General features: G+C 36.3%; 1 protein-coding gene and 1 pseudogene across 1 annotated transcript in view; one reads left to right on the top strand and one right to left on the bottom strand.

Moving 5' to 3' along the window:
* Fstl5 (follistatin like 5) overlaps window positions 1-22,435 on the bottom strand; it is a 687,984-nt gene that overhangs the window by 426,985 nt on the left and 238,564 nt on the right. The gene's annotated exons all lie outside the window — the stretch shown is intronic.
* Window positions 13,893-22,327, top strand: LOC129668494 (60S ribosomal protein L15-like; annotated as a pseudogene).

Raw genomic sequence — 22,435 nt, 5'->3', positions numbered from 1 at the left:
AGGGGCTTATGGAGGGATACAAAATGAATAAAGTGTAATTAATAAAAAATTAAAAAAAAAAGAAACGACATGACCAAGTGTCTGTCAGAATTTTGAGGCCCATTAAAACAAAGTTAATGAGAATTTTTAAAAAAAGGGGTTATTTGGAAACTTGAACTTGAAAACTTTAGAGCAGTATAAAATAATAGATTTAAATGCATAAAAACAATTTCATATAATTTGATTATTCAAGTCTTTCTAAACGACTGATCCAGAAAGAAAAATAATAAATAAGCATATGATCCTACATACATACATGAAAGAATAAATTATTTCAAAATTGATACATCAATGATTATTACTTCACTGTACCTTAAGGATAAAACAGCTATGTCACAATGAAACCCTGGAGTAATTTACACATAGAATAACGATACTGTGGGTGAGGTTTCCTGTAAGTTCAGAACTGGTGACTGCAAATACTCATTGACTGATGAAGTTGAAAGGTTAGAACATTTCGAGTGTGCAGCCAAATTATCTTGAGGCTTCTTTAACCCCTTAATAATTGTTTCTTTCTCTCCTCTGTAGGTGACCATTATGTACAATTTTTTGGAATGTATAAACAAACTCCTAATTTCTATGACCAGGACTAATCGTGTTGTCAGATAGCAACTAAGACTCGCAACAAATTTCTTACCAGTTTGCTGTAACCTGCCTACGTACTATAGCCACCAGTGTATTGGAAAAGTGGATTTTATGACTATCTTCTATTATTATATTTTTTGAAATTTCTGTCTCATTCTAACTTGAAATTTGAGGTTATGCAAATCTGTGTTGCTACATCCCTGGCCACTTATCTTTAGCCTCAGAATAAATTATCTCTGTTTCCACTAAAATGAAGATTGTTTCTTTTACATGAACAGATTTATTTGGCTCATGGTTTAAGAAATCCATCTATAATTGGTCAGACATCCCTTTTACTTGATGTGCAGGGACAATAGCAGGAATGTGAGGCAGAGCAAAAATACCACAGCAAGAAAACGAAAGAGGAAATTTAAAGGAATCCTCAAGGTAGTAAGTTGATTACCTAAAAAACTCCCACTAGGTTTCATCTCTTAAAACATCCAGCCCTGATCAGTAGAGTCTTTCAGAGGCCCTCTGTGGTAGGCTCATGTCCTCTTCCCTGTCTTCTCCCATTTCCGATGTCCATTCCGTTTTCCCTTCTGAATGAGGATTGAGTATCTTACCCAGGGTCCTCCTTATTTATTAGCTTCTTTAAGTGTACAGATTTTAATATGTTTACCCTATATTATATGTCTAATATCCACTTATAAGTGACTGTGTGTCTCTCTGCTGCTCAGTTAACTCACTCAGGATGATCTTTTCTAGTTCCCAAAATTTGCCTGCACATTTCATGATTTCCTTGCTTTTAATTGCTGAATAGTATTCCATTGTATATTAAATGTGCCACAATATCTATATTCATTCTTCAGTCAAGGGACATTTGGGTTATTTCCAGATTCTGGTTATTATAAAGAGAGCTGCTATGAACATGGTTGAGCAAGTGTCCTTGTTGTATGGTTGAGCATATTTGGATATATGCCTAGGAGTGGTATAGCTGAACCTTGAGGGAGCAATGTTAGTAATTTTCTGAGAAAGTACCAGATTGATTTCCAAAATGGTTGTACAAGTTTACATTTCTACCAGCAAAGGAGTAGGATTCTCCTTTCTCTACATCCTCTCCAACATGTGCTGTTTCTTGAGTTTTTGATCTTAGCCATTCTGGTGGTATAAGATGAAATCTCAGGGTCATTTTGATTTACATTTCCCTGAGAGCTAAGAACATTGAGCATTTCTTTAAGTGTTTCTCTGCCTTTGGATATTCCTCGATTGAGAATTCTCTGTTTAGCTCCATACCACATTTTTAATTGGATCATGATAAGACCTGATAGGCTAGGGCCAAATAGAAGGGGGGGAGGACTTCCCTTATCAGTGGACTAGGGAAGGAACATCGGGGAGAAGAGGGAGAGAAAGTGGGACTGGGAGGGGAGGAGAAAGGGGGCTACAGCTGGGATACAAAGTGAATAAACTGTAATAAATAATAAATTTAAAAAAGAAAATACCATATAGCCCTACCCATATTAACAACTTTGAACTTCTTGTGGGCATTCAACACCAAACTATTGCAGTTTAAATCTTACTCTATAAATGTTGATGTAAGCTAAACTAGGTCCCAGTAACCTAATGAAATTTGATTTTGTTTTCTTTTTTAAGTTTATTTATTTATTACAGTTTATTCACTTTGTATTCCCATTACACCCCCCCTCGTCTCTTCCCAAATGAAATTTTTAAATTTCAAAAGTCCAGAATTCTTGCATTCATTCATACTTATAACCAGTAAGATGCATTAAGAAAAATTAGCTCTATGTTCTGCAGTCATGTTTGTATACACAAGGAAATAGTATACTTAAAGTTACACGCAGATTTCTTAATAGAACACAGCAGAAGATGGCATTTTCATAGCGTTACCTTTGACAGTGCGAGAAAGCAAACAGGAGCGATTCATTCATCAGAAGGCTCAATGTGTTTGAAATATCAGTCACTGTATAAAAATGTTACACTCCTGTTTTCTTCTTATTTTGATGTCAATCCTCTTTGCCTTTCAGGATGGGGATTGAGCGTTTTAGTCAGGGTCCGCTCTCTTGAAAGGCTCTGCCCTACAGACTATCAAAGCAGACACTGAGATTTAAGACCACCTGATGGAAAAAGTGCATGGATTCTTAAGTAAGAAGTGGGAAATAGTAAGATCTGGAGAGGACAGGAACCCCACAAGGAGAGCAACAGAACAAGAAAATTTGAACACAGGGGTCTCCCCAAGGACTCATATTCCAACCAAGGAACATGCATGGAGATAACCTAGAACCCCTGCACAGATGTAGCCCATGACAGCGTGGTATCCAAATGGAATCCATAGTAATGGGAAGAGGGACTGCCTCTGACATAATCTGATAGGCCTGTTCTTTGATCACCTCCCCCTGTGGGGAGAGCAGCCCTACCAGGCCACAGAAGATGACAATGCAGCCATTCCTGAGGGGATCTGATAGACTAAGATCAGAAGGAAGGAGAGGAGGACCTCCCCTATCAGTGGAATTGGGAGGGGCAAGCGAGAAGAAGGGGGAAGGAGGGTGGGGCTGGGAGGGGAGGAGGGAGGGGCTTATGGGGGGATACAAAGTGAATAAACTGTAATTAATAAAAAAAAAGAATTAAAGAGAAAAAAATGTTACACTCCTTTATCAAGAGAACAAGGTACGGATTCATGATTTAAATATAAACATGCTAAGTTTAATTAAAAAAAAAAAAAAACATGTCATGTATGTTTTTACCAAGAATTCCCAGGCTCACATCATAAGGATCAACACACAAGATCCTCTGCAAACTTTATATTGTAAAAGCTGATTAAACATTTAATCACTTAAACATATTTTCTCACTCAATCTAATTTTATAAGTCTTAAATTGCAACTGTTAACATTTTGTTGATTTTGTACTTGACAAATTATAGATTGTATGATGGTTTTGAAAAAAGTCTGTCACTAAATGCCATGATACAAAAAAATATGACATAGTATAAATCATAGTTAGTACTGTATGTTTTAAAGTTATAACAGAAATGTTTAGGCAGAAATAAACATTGAGAATTTTGGCCAAGAAAGAACACTAAAAGCTACAAAAAAAAAAAAAAAATGCTACCTTATCAAGCACTGCCAGGCTTAGCTCATCAATATTTGAGCACATCCTCTTGTGGCTTATGATTTATTACATTAGTTCATGTTTTCTACTAAATTGTATCTATCTGTCTCTACCATCTACTTATCTATTTGACTTGTACTACTGAGCCCACCTACTTTGCAATTTTTTTGGCCTATGAAACTTTTTTATTGATTTATTAATTATTACAATTTATTCACTTAGTATCTGGTTGTGGCCTCCTCCCTTGTTTCCTCCCAGTCCCACCCTCCCCTCCTTCTTCTCCCCCCATGACCCTCCCCTAATCCCCTGACAGGGGAGGACCTCCTTTACAGCTCCGAGTTTACATCTTTTCTTACAGAATCCTCAACAATAGGTGACAGGATTTTAATTTTTATGTTACTGGCTTTTCATAGTTTATAGGATTTATTGTTTAATTTTTACTGTAGTTATATATGTATGAGAAGAAAACAAAAGATTATGGATATAATTCATGAATAAATATATCATGTATATAAGTATATAGAGAGATATAGATATATGCATTATCAATCCTCCAATTTAATTCACCTTTCTTTAAAACTTGTCATTGTAAAAGTGAATACTATAAGAATTCTACCACAGAAAGTTGTTCTGTATGGACCATAGTAAAATCAATATATTTTAAAATTTATTTCTTTTATTTTCTTAAATTTTAAAACAATTATATCACTTTCTTGTGCCTCCCTTTCTCCTCCTAACCTTCTATATATCTCTTGTTTCTCTGTTTAAAATCATGGTTTCTTTGTTAATAGTTTTCACAGTATAATCTATACATTTTTAGAAAGAAGACACTGAAGTCTCTAAAGGATGACAAATTGTTTTAAAATCCAATGTTAAGACCAGCAAGATGACTCAATGTGATAAAGTCTATTGATGAGTAAACTAGATGTTTTAAACTTAATTATGAAGTTGTCCTCTTATATGGACATGCACATCTATCTACACATTCATATCACATGCAAAACAAATGAACCAAATTAATGCAAAAATTAATACTCATCTATTTTCTGTGTATTTACTCTGCTGCCAATCCTCTTTTTCTTTTATATTTCTTCCTTAACCAATTTCATAAAGTCTAACTGTAAGCTGTTGGAGTACTTCTTCAAAAAATAACTACTGGCATCTGGTAGCTCTACTAGAGACTGATGCTCATTACAGAATTTTTCCCCTTTGCACACACTAAGGCTAAATCCTCCAACCACACCCACTGATAGGCACAGCAAGGTGATTGAATGGTACAGTAATATGTGCCATTTTCTGCTTGGCCTCTTAAGACCAATTCAGATTTACTCATTATCCTGCTACTTCTGAATGAACAGGATTTATGTGACATAATGTATAGCAGAAATCCAAGATGGAAGAAGTGTCTCTGAATTCAAAGAAGCAGGTTTACCTAAAGCTATAAAAAAGAGGCTAGAATCTTGCAGGGGAAAGGAATGTATCACAGTGGATCTGAAAATCTTGCTCATATCAAATAAGCATCGTCTCATCTTATAAATAACTTACTTAGGAGTTTCACCCTTGACGATCTTTAGAACTTAATTAGAAATTTCATTCACTGTTCTACTAATGTATATGATGTCTTTATTCAAATAAAAAGAATATTCAAATGAGCAATGGAAAATGATGTTTACTTATTTTTATCAATTTTCCATTTAACTAGATAGAATTAATAACCAGTAATAATTTGATTCATGGGCCATGAACATGTGTAATGCCTATTTACTGAACAGCGTTTTGCTTTTGTCTTTTGTTTTTTGTTTTGTGGGTTTGTTTTGTTTTTCTTGACACACTTCCTAAACACCAAGGCTTTGACTACTGCTTATTCAACATTTAGATTGTGTTAGGTATTATAAGTAATCGTGATTGAAACTGAAATTTAATTTAATAATGTAGATTTTAAAAGCGATATATTTTCTCTAAGTGCCATTTTATACATAGTAAATTTAACCATATTTTAGAATATGGCCAACAATACTGTTTTCATTTTCTACTTTTTCACTCATGTCCATTTTAACTTGATTTCTGATTCCCTTTTTCATTGTAAATTACAATTTGTTATTTACATTTTAAAATTACTATTAACATTCTTTTAGTCAATAAAGAAATCCGAGATGAATTCTCTTTTATATAATTCATGATATTATATTTGATTTGACCTCAGGAAAAAATAAAATGGAGAGGAATCACTGTAAGTGGGCTTACATTTTCTAAGTCTTCTTACTTCATGCAGCTAGTATAAGAATATCAATAACATTCTTTGCCACAAAAAAACCTTCATAATAATGACATCAATTGTGTCTTTCCATATAGACTAACTGTATTTGTAGATTGAAAAGGCACATTTAATACATCAATCCAAATAGTTGCCACAGCTCCTTGAATTGAAAAATTAAACCCTAAATGAGATGGGATCTGTTGCCTGGTCCTGGATCACTTCCTTGTGGGAGCAACCTTGCCAGGCCACAGAGGAAAAGGAAGAGGATGCCGCCAATCCTGATGAGTCCTGATAGGCTGTGATTGGTTGAAAGGGGAGGAGGACTCCCCTTTTCTGAGGACTAGTGGAAGGGTAGGTGGAAAGAGGAAGGGAAGATGGGACTGGAAGAAGACAAGGGAAGGGCTACAATAGAGATATAAAGTGAATCAATTTAAAAATGAATTTAAAAAAATTTTAAAAACTTAGATGAGCTTGTGGTATTATATATAAACCAGAAATGAGCATCTATATAAAATTTTATTTCTTTTTTAATTAAATTTTAATTTTTATATTAGTTACAGTTTACTTTGTATACCAGCTGTAGCCCCCTCCCTCATTCTCTCACAATCCTACCCTCCCTCCCTCATCTCCTCTCTGCCTCTCTCTAAGTCCACTGATAGGGGAGGTATTTCTTTGTTACTGTCATTTGATTTGTAAAAATTGCTAATTTTATTAAATATAGTATATGACACAAATGAAGGTCAAATGTCAAGACTTGTTAGTCTAAGAACTTAGCAGTTGAAGAACAGTCTGCCAAATGTAAACTCCTAAGAATTTTATTTGAAAAAAAAAAGTTGTTATGGACTTCAAACAATATGTAGTATTATTATTTTGTAACTTACTTGCCTTTTCACTAAAAGTATTCAAATATGAAAGTAGATATTTTTAAAGCTTTATCCTAATTTTTATAGGGTACCTACATCCATTTCTGTGCCTTACAATAATTGAATAAATTCTGGTGTCAGGGTGATAAAAATCTGTGTTTTCTCATCATAGGTAAATTTCTACTTAGTTGTATGGAAAAAAATGGATATATTCTCTCTGCATCCACTTACCATCTGGCTAAGCACACACATGTAATAATGCTTTTGCATATGCGATTATTGCCAGCCCACCTAAGAAAAGGCAGAGGCTGGACTCTGAAATGATGAGTGTACAGCTGTACTTGGTACCATTAAGGGTGAATAAAATCTTTATGTACCGCTTGAATGGCAGGAATCATAATTAAAGAGAAGTACAAATTACTGAAAAGAAAGAAATGATTCATTTAGCAGTTGTTTTAAATTGAAGGCAGATGATAGAACACCTAAGCAATCATTAGCTTTTAACAAAGTAAGATTGTCTTTCAGTTCCATATCCATACTAATATTAACTTTAAGCTTGTTATTTTACACAGTTATTTTATTGTTTCTGCCTCATGTTTCCAATAGTATGATCGATGTACACTAAAATTGTTTCAATTACTTTTTAATTAATATAAAATGAAAACAACCAATGTATTTCAATTTAAAAAGGTGTGCAAACATTTTCTCTTTCCTGGTAACTTAATAACTGTCTCTGAACACTGTACATTTACTGTGTCGTCAGTTAAGAGAGTCATTCTTAAGTACCCACAAGCCCTATTAAGGTAGAGCAAGGAAACACAACAATGTTTGTTCACTGTGCTCACTGTGCTGTCTACACTCATTCCTAAGCAGTCATCCTCAAAGTTTTTCTGTCATCTAAATCATCAACAACAATTTTATTGATAGGCATTTTCTCTATCTGTCAAGTTCAATTATTCCGGTTATTAAAGATTTTAGTTTTGTCCCAGACTGGTAGGTGAAGACAACTGCTGGATTCTGAAGAGCTAATATTAAATAAGTTTTCTAAGGGAATCCCTGAGGAGATAGAAATACAACCATCAGAGTACCATAGATCAGCTCTCTAGCAGTGCCTATGAGCTAGTTTGTAAAGTAACTGGACATGGAGGCTTGCTCTCCATTCCTGTGCTTAGAGTTTCGAGTGCAGTGTTTAGTACCACCAAATGAAAACACTGTTGTACACGTGGTTTACCGTCATGCCCGACCTACAGTTTAATTTCCTCTATACCACAATGATGCTGTCACTTGTGGCCTAGAAAAACAGAGATAGGTGTGTGCAGGTTTTATATCATGCAATTTCTTTTAATTCATACTCATGTCATGGCAGGATCATTGCAATGCCCAGTATCTAGTAGAATTTGAGCAGCTAACAAACATACATAGATCATTTATAGTATAATTATGGGTCTGCCTGTGAAAAACTGGCAGTTATATCTTTCATAATGTATTTGTGTAGACATACCTCTATACATACTGCTAATTTGTGTGATGTGTATTTGTTTCATGTTTCTTCTTGGACATGTTGCTTCTGTTAGAGAAGCTGTCATGACATTATTTAAGAATATGTACAATATTTTAGTAAATCCATCTTCGATTCATAAGTATTTATCTAAATCAAATAAAATTTAGATGAAACAACTATATTCATAGCTCATATTTGTCTGGTACTCACTATATCACAAGGATGTGCTTGTGATACATTATTTAAATATCCAGTAAATTTAACTATTATGTGAAGCAGGTGTAATTATTATTTCTATTTATCAGAAAGAAGCATCTAGAATTGAACTGACAATTTGCTCAAGGTAAAGCTGATACTAGCAAGGCAGTGAGAACTGCGCAGTTCCTACTGCGAAAGCCATTGTGTTAATCTTTTGCCATACTGCTTTTCATTGTTTTATTTCAAATTATAAAATTATCTATGGTTCCTACTGTTTTTTACAAAAGCAGTAATTTTAAAAAGTGGCATGTCCCTTTTACAGATATTGTACATAGTTGCATGGCTGTTAATCTGGTTACAAGTAATAGGAACTTAAACTGAATGCCATAGTTTAAGTCTAGAAATGCACAAAGAAAAAAATTATATTCTGTGTTGTTGACTTGACTTCATGGTTTTGAGTTAGCTGCCATGGTTCTATTTACAGTGGTTTAATTGTGAAGATCCACATTATATATAATATCAATGTTTAAAGATTATTTTAAATTAATTAACTCTGAGACAGCCACTGAGATAAAGTCACACATACACACAGCACACATACACGTGTGTACATGTATATTAGTAGAGAGAGAGAGAGAAGGAAAGAAAAGGACAGAGGGAAATGAAGAAGAAAATATTTCTCAGTATTCTGTTACATCAATACCTGAGAAAATCAACTTAAAAAGAAGAAACTTTTATTTTGGCTCACACTTTTGTAGGTTCAGTCCATGGTCAATTGGCCTGTTGCTTTTGAACCTGTGGCAAGGCAGTACATCATGGTGGGAGCACATGACACACCAAGTTTCTCATTTCATTACAGCTGGGAAGTAAAGATAGAGGAAGAGGAAGGACTGGGGTCCCATTATCAAGGACAGGCCTCCCCATAGCCTAACTTCCTCCCACTCGGACCCTTCTTGGAATGCTTCCATTCCCCATAGTCCTACATGAGTTACACCTCAGGGAACATTTCAGATCAAAACATATCGGACCTTAATTTTCACAAAACACGATACGGTTGTGTTTCACATGTCACCTGCTTTTCATATACTAGTCACTGAGAAGAGGACCAAAACTTTAAAGTCCAGTGAAATCACAGTACCACTGACAAGGTGAGGAAACATTGCTGCTGCCTTCTTTATTATGTTCCCTTATATTATGGAAGATACATAACGACCAGTGGCAAAGACAAGGGAGGAATACTTCCTTCTGTAACACAATTAAGAATTCATTATTCAATTCTTGATTAAATGGAAAATGATTGATTGAATGATTGATAGTGAAACATTTACAATATTGTTTTCAAGATAGTACAGAGAGGTGGTTCATGGGCCCCTTTAAACAGGAGGCACGATTGCTAACATGAAAGCAAATGGATCAAAGTTAAATGTATTTATGTTTCAATAATTTCAGAATATAGCTTCTGTGGGTAGATGTAATCCTTCTTGACTTTCATATTATTCCCTCACATTTGACACTCGCCACTGCTAATGTTTATAAGTGCTCTCACGTAGTTGAAGAGTAAGATCTAATTAACGTAAACAATTTGTTCCTCATACTTGAGAGACAGTTGAAGGTACACTTGTCAAACACGTTCCACAGACTTTCATGATATTGCTTTACTTGATCATTTCCTACCTAATGTAAAATGCCAGGCTTTATTTTTTCATGTTCTTCATTCATTATTTTTTTATTAAGCCCTCTGGAAATTACTCTCCTCATTTTATGTGCCATCGTTTTAAATAAGTTTAAAAGAGGCTCTTGAAGATACTGGCCCCAAGTGCTCTTCTGAAATATAATTCTCATTTTCTTCTGGAATAAAATGATGATTTATTTCTAAAAAGAAAAATTTCTATCAAAACCATTACATCTTTCATTTCTGAATGTCGGTAAAATTACAAATGTTTTGTGAGTCATTTCTTCATCTTATTACATGAACCTCTGTTTTCAATTTTTTCTACCCTGTCATCATTTAACATATAATTTATTAAAATGTGCTTATTTAAAATGAATTAGAAATTTAACAAGATGCATATTATAAAAACAACAAACTTGAAAGTATGTTATCAAAAGCCTGATAGTTCAAATTTGGACATATCATTGGATTTTTCACACACAAAATAAACCCATCAAATTTTACTGAGCATATGGAGTATTGGAGAGTATCTACTAATACAATAGTCTTTCTTCAAGAAATACCACAGATTCTCCCAAGACTTTGCAGCCTATATTTCTCTAGATGCATAGGAGCACAGACTAACCACTAATTGAAAACAAACCTCGAGGTTTTTAAAATGTCACTCTGTGGCTGATGAATCAACCCAAAAGACCATGCATGGAGAAGATCTAGACTCCTTTCTCAGATATAGCCCAGGGTCAGCTCAGTCTTCCTGTGGATTCCCTAGCAAGGGGAAAAGGGGCTGATTCTGACATGGACTCAGTGGGAAGCTCTTTGATCACCTCCCCTAGGGGAGGTAGTCTAACTAGGCCACAGAGGAAGAGGATCCAGACAGTCCTGATGAGACTTGATAGGCTAGGGTCAGATAGTTGAGGAGGAGGACCTTGCTTATCAGAGGCCTACAGGAAAGACTTAGGGGCAGAGGAAGAGGAGGGAGGGATAGAAGAAAGAGGGAAGGCAGGACCAGGAGGAGCTAGGAAGGGGGCTACAGCTGGGATACAAAGTGAATAAATTATAATGATAAAGAAAAAAAGTTTAAAATGTCACTTTGTGGTTCCACAAACCTTCCAGATATTCAGCTCTGTAGCAGTAATAATGGTAATCAAGCCACATAGTTAGAAAAACATAAAGCTAGCCCTATATGGGGAAATCTGTTTTTGTCTACAGATTTAAAGTATAAATGTTGAAAGTTAAAATTTACAGTTTTCATTAGGAGCTCTGAGTGTGATGTCTCAGAGATTCTCAAGCACATACAAACTACCAAACCCTGTTCTCCCTTTCTAACTCCAAGACTCAGCTTTTAGTTATTATTGGGATTAGCTCTGGGATTATGGGTATGGATATGATGGTTCTGCGTCTGACCATAGCTAAGAGTCACAAATTTCATTCACTGAAAGTATTCACAACCTCATATGGTCAAATGCCTTAGGCCTTAGGACTTAATGATTACAAATGAGACATGGCATATTTTGAAAATAAAGCCATTGTAGTTTTATGCTAAGAACTAATATCTAAAATATCCCATTCATTGTTTTCTTTGGACATAAAATTTTATTATGAAAGCTGTATTTCCTTCTCAAAAATTTGAATTTGTGTTGTTCAGTTTACAAGAAAAAGTGACTTTTTGCTTATTTAAAGAGAAAGCAATTTCATATTTAATAGAAGCTCAAATTTTAAATTTATGCTTCCTTAGAATAATAACAACACCAAACCCATAAAATTGTCATGTAACATATACATATATATGTTATGTATATATTAACAGAAAGTGTTAAAAATCACAATGGTTTGCAAATTCAAACAAAATAAATGTACTTGTGCATTTACATTTCTTTTGACTGTGTGGATAACATGAATGGAAGACTTCATTATGGAAGATTATGGCCTAAATTAATCAATATGTGTTTAGTTTGAAAAATAACAGAGTCAAAATACAGCTCCTCCTGTTGACGGAATTGAAGCCAGGAGACTGGGATCTCAGGTCCCTAAAAATGATAGTCACAACCTCATCCATTGATCCTCAAACTTATGGAACACAGTGGCTTAATAGGCAGTCACCATTGGGATTGCAAAACAAAAAAGGCCATGGAGCCATGAAAGCACAGCCAATATAAGTGAGAGAGCAAAGGCCACGTTGTTTCAACTGTGGCCTTAGCAACCACACTTTAACAAAAGATGTTTTAACTGTGAATCCAGACTCCGAAATTAGAACCCAACATATTCAGTCATGTCCTTAGTTCTCAAAGTTGATAATCCCAGTGTCCAAGTGAGTGGAGATGTAGGTTTCACATAGAAGAGTAGAAACAAACAAACAAAACTCCAAGTGCCCAAAAGCTGTGATACACATAAGCCCATTCAGTAAATGACAGAAAAACAGAGTGGGAACTACCAAGCTATGATGTCACCCCTTCCCCCACCAGCACACTGCAGCACGTCAAGTCACATCAGGACTGAGCTTATCTTCATCCACTGAGGCCAGGCAAGGCAGCCCCATTAGGGGGAAGTAACAGAAAGCAGACCTGCCTAAAAGATGTGAAGAGATAAAGACAAAGAGTAAGGGAATGTTCAGCAAATGCCTGGCCCAAACTAAGAACCACCCCATGGGAGAGAGTCAACCCCTGAAATCATTAATGATACTCTGATATGTTTAAGACAGAGGCCTAGCCTAACCATACTCTGAGAGGCTCCATCCAACCGCTGATTAAATCAGATGCTGAGCCTCACAGCCAAGCATTAGAGTTCAGGGTATCCTGCGGACAAGTTGTGGTGGTCATGTATAGAAGGACCCAGAGGGGACAAGAATGTCACAAGAAGAGCAACAGAGTCAACTAACCCATGGGGCATATAGAGATGGAAGCAACAGTTGAAGAGCAAGCATGAACTGGACCTACACCCTCTTCACAGATATAACAAATGGGCAATTTGACCTTTATGTGGGTTCCCTAATAAGTTGACCAGGTGCTATCTCTGACATCCTGAACATTTATTAAAAACACTATAGAGATGACATTAAAACATAGCTTATATCTTGTCTTTAAAAAAAATGTAATGACACATTTCTACAATTTTTCTATATTTTGGATCTGAAATGTCCTCTGAGGCATGTGATAGAATCTTGGTCTGAACTTGTACCATTAGGAGGACATACAGCATTTAAGGGGTGAGTGAAAAGAACTTAGGACATTGGGATATTAATAATGCTAATTGTCAACTTGAGAAGAATTTAGCATCACTTGGAATATGTGCCTCTGGCCATGCCTGTGGTGGAGATCCTTATTATGGTACTTGAGATAGCAAGACCTGTCCACTAAGGATAGCCAATTTTCCTAGCTGGAATTCTGGACTGTATAAATAGAGAAAGATGAGCACCAACATGCATTTCCTCCTCTGTTTCTAGACAGTGAATGAAATACGACCAACTTCTTTCAGTTCCTGTGACCTTGAGTAACTCATGAAGTCAAACTGTATACTCTAAATGTGAGCCAGTGTAAACTCTTAAAATAAATATGGAAGTTTCTTTAGCCATGGTATTTTGTTGTAGCAATAGGAAAAGAAATTAATAATGGATATGCCCTAGAAAAAATTTGGGGTTCTAGGACCTTCATCTTTTTCCTCTTCTTAGCTGACCACCATGAAGGTAAGAGTCTCTCGTAGCACATATTCTGACCATGATGTGTTGAGTCCTGACAGGTTCAGATTACAGAGCCAAGTATAGATTGAGACTCCAAAACTTTTAGTCAAATTAAACCATTTTGTAAATACGTAGTTTATATTATGGTTTAAAAATGACATATTGTCCCAAATGTTCATGTGTTAAAGGATTGTTCATCATGTTGAACCCAGTAACTGAAAGGTAATAGTATCCTGAAGGGTCTTATTTAATGAGTGTCTTATTCCATTGATTGATTCATAGTTTGATGACATTATAGGACATGAAGGGAACTAGAATGTGGGGCTTAAGAGAATAAAGGATGGTGGGTTACCTTAATTTGAAAGGAGTATAATATTATCCCTAACCCACTTACTTCTCTCACTAACTTTCTGGGCGTTGTAGGCAGGATCCTGCTCCAAATGTTTCTGCCAACACGATATTCCGATTTTCCTCAGGCTCAAGGAAATGGAGCCATATGAGAGTGGAGTTGAAACAATTGAAACCAGATGCCAAAATAAATCATTCTTTTAAAATTATGTCAGTATTTTGTCATATTTTTGAAATACCAACTAACACTCGACAGCTACTGTTCTCAAAATTCAGAAAGCAATAGTACACTCCCTGCCTGGGGAAATGGAACCATCCACAGGGGAGATTTGGGGGCACAGGGCAAATAGAGTCCTTGTCTCTGAACAACAGAAGTAAGAATATTGGAATGGTATTTATATTTAATAAGACCTGGAGATAAATTCAGCACCTATTGTTTATAATATAATGCCTAGCTATATGGCTGGCTTGTACTAACTTTTTGTATTCTAAGCAAAATAATGAGAATTTCATTTAAGGGGAGTGACATAATCCTTCTCTATATTTATAGATGTTCTTTATTATGCTGACTTTCATGCCTGCTGTTGCCAGTGGATGTGGACTCAGCAGTCAAACATTCATAGAAGAGTTAGTTTGCATGTTTACTGTGGAAGCAATGAACAAATTTGTTGCTATGTTGTAAACCAGCTCCTTTTGAGTTGTGGAGATTTTACTAATGTGTCATGTAAATGTTTCCACTTGTCAAAATTTCTAAAGGCCAAAACATGTGTTATGTTACTCAGGAATATTTTTCTCTAGGATTTGAAAGAAATTTTGACATAAATTTAATTAAATCGCCAAATGCTGCTGTTATGTTTTGTAGACTGTCATTACAACTAAATACCGTACTTATTATTCCGATCCTAAAAACACACAGCATTCAAGTTAACACATTCCTTAATATTTCACAAAAGTAGTATTATTGAAAGCCCAGGAATATTTTTCCAAGAAAAATAAATCTATATTTGTTCAGTTGCCTTACATACTTAGGTTACTTTACATGCACAGTTCTCTTTAAAAGACATTTATATACGGGGTTATATAAATGAAATATTGGTTTCTGATAAGCCATAAAACGTGAGCTCTGTAGTTGTTACTATATTTCAGTGGAAATGCAGGGTGCAACATAAATGACCAGGCGCCCTAAGGATGAGCAGATTAAAATCTCCCTGGCTCATAATGTTAACAGTAGTTAAAGCTATATTAACCAGTCAGGATTCTCCAGAATTTTTACGCATATATACATCTGGACATGTATAAACTTAGCTTACTCCACCATTACTGCTGTCACTTCCTAAATGTAACAGGGTGAGTAAGGAACATCCTTCCCAGTGTCTGCAGTTAGCTTAGAAAGTCGAGATGATCATCACTTTCAAGATGTTTTTGTATGTGTATGGGTGCTTTGCCCACATGTATGACCATGCACAGCATGCAGGCAGTGCCTACAGAGGCCATGAGTTGGCATTGAATTCCTAGAACTGGATTAGAAATGGTTGTGAGCTGCCATGTGGACAGTAGGAGCCAAACTTCAGTCCTCTGGAAGAGCACCTGAATGGTTAAGCCATCTCTCCAGACCCTAAAACATGTATTCTTACTAAACAACAGTGTCTGCTTATTAAAGCAATATTTTACAAGTCGAAACGATGGAAAATTCACATACATGATGATAGGCTGATGCTGGAGTGAGGTTTCAGGGATGCAGCTGCCGTCATGCAGCCCAAGCTCCTCTAAGTACAACATCATTCTCCTACAAGTCACCCCCAAACCTCATTGGCTACCAAGTTTTATTTTGGAAGACCTATATTTTTGTACCTTGCTGTTTACTTATTATTTATAACAATTTATTCACTTTGTATTCTGCTGTAGCCCCCTCCCTCGTCTCCTCTCAGTCCCACCCTCTCTTATTCTTCTACTTCTATGCCCCTCCACTAATAGGGGAGGACCTCCTTTCCTTCTATCTGATCTTAGCCTATCAAGCTTCATCAGAACTGCCTAGAGGGTGCAGCTTTGCCAGGCCACAGAGGAAGACTATTGAATTAGTCTGTCATTGGTACCCTACTGGCTTTACTAAATGTTTGTTCGCAAATTCTCAGGAAAGGTCAAACAATAAGCATATAGCATTTTGAACTCTTTCTTATTAAAATTGGAGTCTTGCTGAGCATGATGGCACAGGCTCCTGAGGCAGAGGTAGGTGGATATCTTCCAGTTCAAGGATAGCCTGCTCTAAAAGGAGAGTTCCAGGACAGCCAGGGGCTGTTAACACAGAAAAACCCTCTCTTGAAAGAGCAACAACAAAGACTTGGAATCTTGGCCAAACTTCACTTTTATCCTTTTGGTGCCTTAACATAAGCAACAGTTGCTCTTTGAAGAAGAAATTCACTGAGTTTATAGGCAGTGGTACTTCACTATTGCTCCAGCTCTGGGAAATCTTCTTTGACTCACCCTTCTATCACCGTGGGAAATGGTACTTGATCCCAACCCCGACCCCTGACTCCATGGGAAATTTCAGTTGATCTCCATCCTCTTCTCTCACTGACTGTTTTATTGTCTCTTAGCATTTCTCTCATTCCTCAAAACTGCAAGGAATTTCTCCACAGTTAGTTTCATCCAAAAATTAATTAGTTTAGGTTAAAAATTGATGAAAAAAATAGCTTTCATGCTGTAAATTGTAAATTGAGGCCAACTGTTCCTCTTTTCAGGTAGAGAGTGGCTAATCAATGTTCCTTGCCCCTCTGCCTTGAGTCCCAGCCTTGCTGGCCAGTGGAGATGCTTCCTTCTTGAATTATCTCTAGTTTCTGTGTCCTGCCACCTTTTCCCTTGGCTACTTTCTTGGTCCAATAATGTACCCCTCTTGGCAGTGCATTCTGACATATTCCCATCCTTACTTAAGGAACACATTCTAATGCACTTGGAATCTCATTTTCTTGGGGCTAATATTTTATCTCTCCCTTCCTTCCAAAGTCACATGTAACTTTATGCTTTTCCCAACCTCTAGACTACCCAACTTCAGAAACATCTAATACAGTTCATGATTCTATCCACTTAAAAATTTTCTTTCTTTAAGCTCTATGTCTTAGCACTGTCTTGGTGGACATCATGTTCAACCAGTAAGCTTAGGGTCCTGTCCTGTTAGCAAGTCCTTTGCTGGGTTCCTCCCATCCTCTGAAGTATAAAGTGCATCATATTATGTCCTGAGCTCTGTGACCTTCCTGGTCTGTTTCATTTCCAACTACATTTCAGTGGTAGAAACTCTTTCTTTTGTACCTCTCCATCTATAATTCCCAATTGTATGTTTCCTACTTCAAGCTCTCTGTCAATGTCCTAATGCACATTCAAATGTAAAAATTAGCATTTCTGTTTTCTTGCCTATAATGTCATGTTAGCCAAATCATCGATATTTAAAATGTATGAGCCCTCTACACTCTCAGATTTATCTATTCATGATTTAACACCGTAATCAATATAGGAAATCATTTATGGAAATTTGTAAGTGTGCAATTTCGGTTAGGCCAAGAACAAAAGATAATGAAAAATATGTATTGACAAGTAATGTCCATATTTTATGTGTACCTTAAGAAAGTCATTATTCCCAACATTGGGTATTCATATCTTGAGTAGAAATAGTCCTTGGGGTGATCACCATGTAAAGAATATGTTAGACGTGATGATCTAGCGGAGTACATACCACACAAGGTATTCAAGCTATGCTCTAATCGTGACTGACAAATCACTGCACATAACCTCTGACTCTTATTCCAAACCATACTGTATATTATTGAATTACATTTATTTACATTAATATTAATTAACCTGAAGACATTCTTCATTTACTCAATTGTTACATTTTTTTGCCTTAAATTATTTTTTTTAATTTTTTATTAATTACACTTTATTCATTTTGTATCCCCCATAAGCCCCTCCCTCCTCCCCTCCCAATGCCACCCTCCCTCCCCTTTCTGCATGCATGCCACTCCCCAAGTCCACTGATAGGGGAGGTTCTCCTCTCCTTTCTGATTTTAATCTATCAGTTCTCATCAAAAGTGGCTGCATTGTTCTCTACTGTGGCCTGGTAAGGCTGCTCCACCCTCAGGGGGAGGTGATCAAAGAGCAGGCCAATCAGATTATGTCAGAGGCAGTCCCTCTTCCCATTACTAGGTAACCCACTTGGACACTGAACTGCATGGGCTACATCTGTGCAGGGATTCTAGGTTATCTCCATGAATAGTCCTTGGTTGGAGTATGAGTCTCTGGGAAGTTCCCTGTGTTCAAATTTTCTTGTTCTGTTTGTCTCCTTGTGGAGTTCCTGTCCTCTCCAGCTCTTACTATTTCTCACTTCTTACATAAAATTCCATTCACTCTGCCCAACAGTTGGCCATCAGGCTCAGCATCTGCTTTGATAGTCTGCAGGGCAGAGGCTTTCAGAGGCCCTCTGTAGAAGGTTCCTAGGTTGTTTCCTGTTTTCTTCTTCTGGCTTTCAGAAGCCCTCTGTAGAAGGTTCCTAGGTTGTTTCCTGTTTTCTTCTTCTTCTGATGTCCATTCTCTTTGCCTTTCAGGATGGAGATTGACCGTTTTAGTTAGGGTACTCTCTCTTGCTTAGTTTCTTTAGATGCACAGATTTTAGTGGGTTTGTCCTATGTTGTATGTCTATATGAGTGAGTATATACCATGTGTGTCTTTTTGCTTCTGGGACAACTCACTCAGGATGATCCTTTCCAGATCCTACCATTTACCTGCAAATTTCATGATTTCCTCATTTTTCATTGCTGAGTAATATTCCATTGTATAGATGTACCACAATTTCTGCATCCATTCTTCAGTTGAGGGGCATCTAGGTTGTTTCCACCTTCTGGCTATTACAAATAAAGCTGCTACAAACATGGTTGAGCAAATGTCCTTACTGTGTACTTGAGCCTCTTTTGGATATATGCCTAGGAGTGGTATGGCTGGATCTTGGGGAAGCACTATTCCTAGTTGTCTGAGAAAGAGCCAGATTGATTTCCAGAGTGGTTGTACCAGTTTACATTCCCACCAGCAGTGGAGAAGGGTTCCCCTTTCTCCACAACCTCTCCAGCATGTGTTGTCACTTGAGTTTTTGATCTTGGCCATTCTGATGGGTGTAAGGTGAAATCCCAGGGTTATTTTGATTTGCATTTCCCTAATGGCTAAAGAGGTTGAGCATTTCTTTAAGTGCTTCTCTGCCATTCGATATTCCTCTACGGAGAATTCTCTGTTTAGCTCTGTTCCCCATTTTTTAAGTGAATTACTTGGTTTGCTGCTTGCCTACAGATTGGGAAAGAATCTTCACCAACCCTTTATCTGACAGAGAACTCACATCCAGTATATATAAAGAACTAATTGTTACATTTTTGTTGTTTGATTGTTTGTTTTGTTTTTGAATACACTTTTCTGTAAGACTAGCCTTAGACTGGCAAGATAGGGTATGACAACCTTCAACTCCTGATTCTTTTTTTTTTTTAAGATGCTTCTCTGATCAAAACTGAGAGCAGCACAAATCTGTGGGAATATTCTAGTTTTTAAAACACTATTTCACTATATGTCCTTGGTAAATTACCAATAATAAATTTCAGTGTAACAGTGTGCCTTTTAACTGTATTTTTTGAGAATTTCTGTGCTTTAATTCTTTTTGTTTGTTTGTTTATTTCTTTTTTTATTTTTTATTAATTACATTTTATTCACTTTGTATTGCCCCTGTGGTTGCCTTCTTCCTCCTGTCCCAATCCCTCCCTTCCTCCACCCTCTGCATGCATGCCCCTCCCCAAGTCCACTGATAGGGGAGGTCTTCCTTTCCTTCCCTCTACTCCTAGTCAATTAGGTCTTATCAGGCAACTCCTGATTCTTCTGCAAATAATTCTTGAATGTTGAGATTGCAGATATTTTGCTACCATCACCAACCTGAAGATAGTTTTTATATTTTTCTTAACCTAGTCAAAAGAGTAGCACTGATAATTAACCATAATAAATTTATATTGTGCTGGGAAGTATATAATTTTCATTATTTAATACAATTTTGTCTAAATGTTTTTATTCCACACAGCTATCTAGAAGATACATGCAAACCTATTTCCTTTTACAATTGGTTTTAATTTTTATCATTAATAAATTTTCAAATGTTCCCTGAAATACCTGGGGCACTTTAAAAACCAATTTAAAAAGCAACATAACTCATACTAATAGAGAACAATTTTCAAACTCATTTACAAAATATTCTATCCTAGTGTCATGTGGAATGCGATAAGTTATTATTTTTATTATCCTGAGTTTCAAAGACACATTTAAAAGTGAAAATTAGCTACAATGAAAGTAGTGGGTTTTTTAGATAAAAACATTTCTCTTTTTTCATATTTTAAATATTATACCAAGCTTATATTTGGCAATTGAATACAAGATAGTAAGAAAATGAGCATAATAGTAAAGGTGCTATTGATAAATTATGTCCATAAATGGCATCAAGATAGTTGTAGTGGTTGAATTAGTAATTGGGTTTGAGTTGTTGCCTTCTTTAATATTATGTTCACAACTATTAAAGAAAAGTTCATACAGTCACAAAAAAGTAAAACTTGAAATAGTAAGATGCAGTACTTGAAAAATCTGAAACTGGAAATAAGTTATAGTTTACAAAAACATCATACCAAATTAAGATTAAATATTGGAAAATCAAACTTAAATCCTATATATCACAAATAAGGAAAAATATGAACAATATTAAGTAATAACAACCTCCCTCTCAGCCTTTAATATTGGCTAAAGAATGTTGAAAAATAAGATAGTAAAATAACATTTTACATATCCAGTAAGTATTCTATGTATGATATAATTTAAGCACAATTATCTTATATTTGATGAAAAATACAAAATTGTGGTTTTTATGCCAATAAAGAAGCATATTTCCAAAGTCATGTTATCTGTTAATGTTCTTATAAAAATCAGAAAATTTACCATAATTAGTTCATTATAAACTGGCGAAGGCAAATTTGGCTTTTTTGTTGTTGTTTTGGTTTTGTTTTGTTTTGGTAGTTTGAGCTTACATAAGGCTAGACTACATACACACCTAAAATATATGTGTGACCTCACACATACTGTGAGTTGTATTCAAATTAAATGTGTACAGCTACGCAAGCCTTCCTGATAATTTCAGGGATTTTCTGCCACTGTGTTATTCCATTACTCAAGAACCTTTAACATATGATACATTCTCCATACCTACCACTAAAGTCAGAGTGTTTTAAAGTGATTGTAAATGTTTGCATGGGGTCATTGCTGGAGGGAAATGTGAGGTGTAAGAAATTATATGATGAACAGTAGCTAAATACAGAAGACCTACTGCCCAACCAAGTTCAACCCTCGCTTACAGCTTGATGCTGTCAGGTCATTCACACATTCCAAGCTTGTGAAATTCTGCTCATTACATTGGTTTACTATCAAGAATTAGCAGCTCTGGCGGCATCCATCGGGTGAGTACAATTTCATCCAGGAGCTGTGGAGGAGGAAGCAGTCTGATGTGATGCGCTTTCTTCTGAGGGTCCGCAGGTGGCAGTAGCACCAGCTGTCTGAGCTGCACAGAGCTCCCCGCCCCACTAGGCCTGATAAGGTGCAAAGGCTGGGATACAAGGCCAAGCAAGGCTATGTCATTTACATAATTCGTGTTCCTCATGGTGGCCGCAAACGCCCAGTTCCTAAGGGTGAAACTTATGGCAAGCCTGTCCACCAAGCGTGTCGCTAAGGAGAGAGCTGGATGCCATTGTGGGGCTTTGAGAGTCCTGAATTCCTACTGGGTTGGTGAAGACTCCACATATACATTTTTTGATGTTGTCTTCATTGATCCATTCCAGAAAGCTATCAGAAGAAATCCTGACACCCTGCGGATCTTCAAACCAGTACACAAACACAGAGAGATGTGTGGGCTGACTTCTGCTGGCCTTAAGAGCCATGGCCATGGAAAGGGCCACAGCTTCCACAGCACTATTGGTGGTTCTCACTGTGCAGCCTAGAGAGGGCACAATTCTCTCCAGCTCCACTGTTACTGCTAATACAAGTAATGTTTGGAAAATTCATGCCCAATAAACAATTTAGGACAGTCAAAAATTAAAAAAAAAAAAAAAAGACTTGGTAGCATAACCAATGATTGACTATCGCTG

This window comes from Psammomys obesus, unplaced genomic scaffold (assembly GCF_907164565.1).
Source record: "Psammomys obesus unplaced genomic scaffold, mPsaObe1.curated_primary_1811, whole genome shotgun sequence".
NCBI lineage: Eukaryota > Metazoa > Chordata > Mammalia > Rodentia > Muridae > Psammomys > Psammomys obesus.
This window is presented reverse-complemented; position numbering and strand designations above follow the sequence as displayed.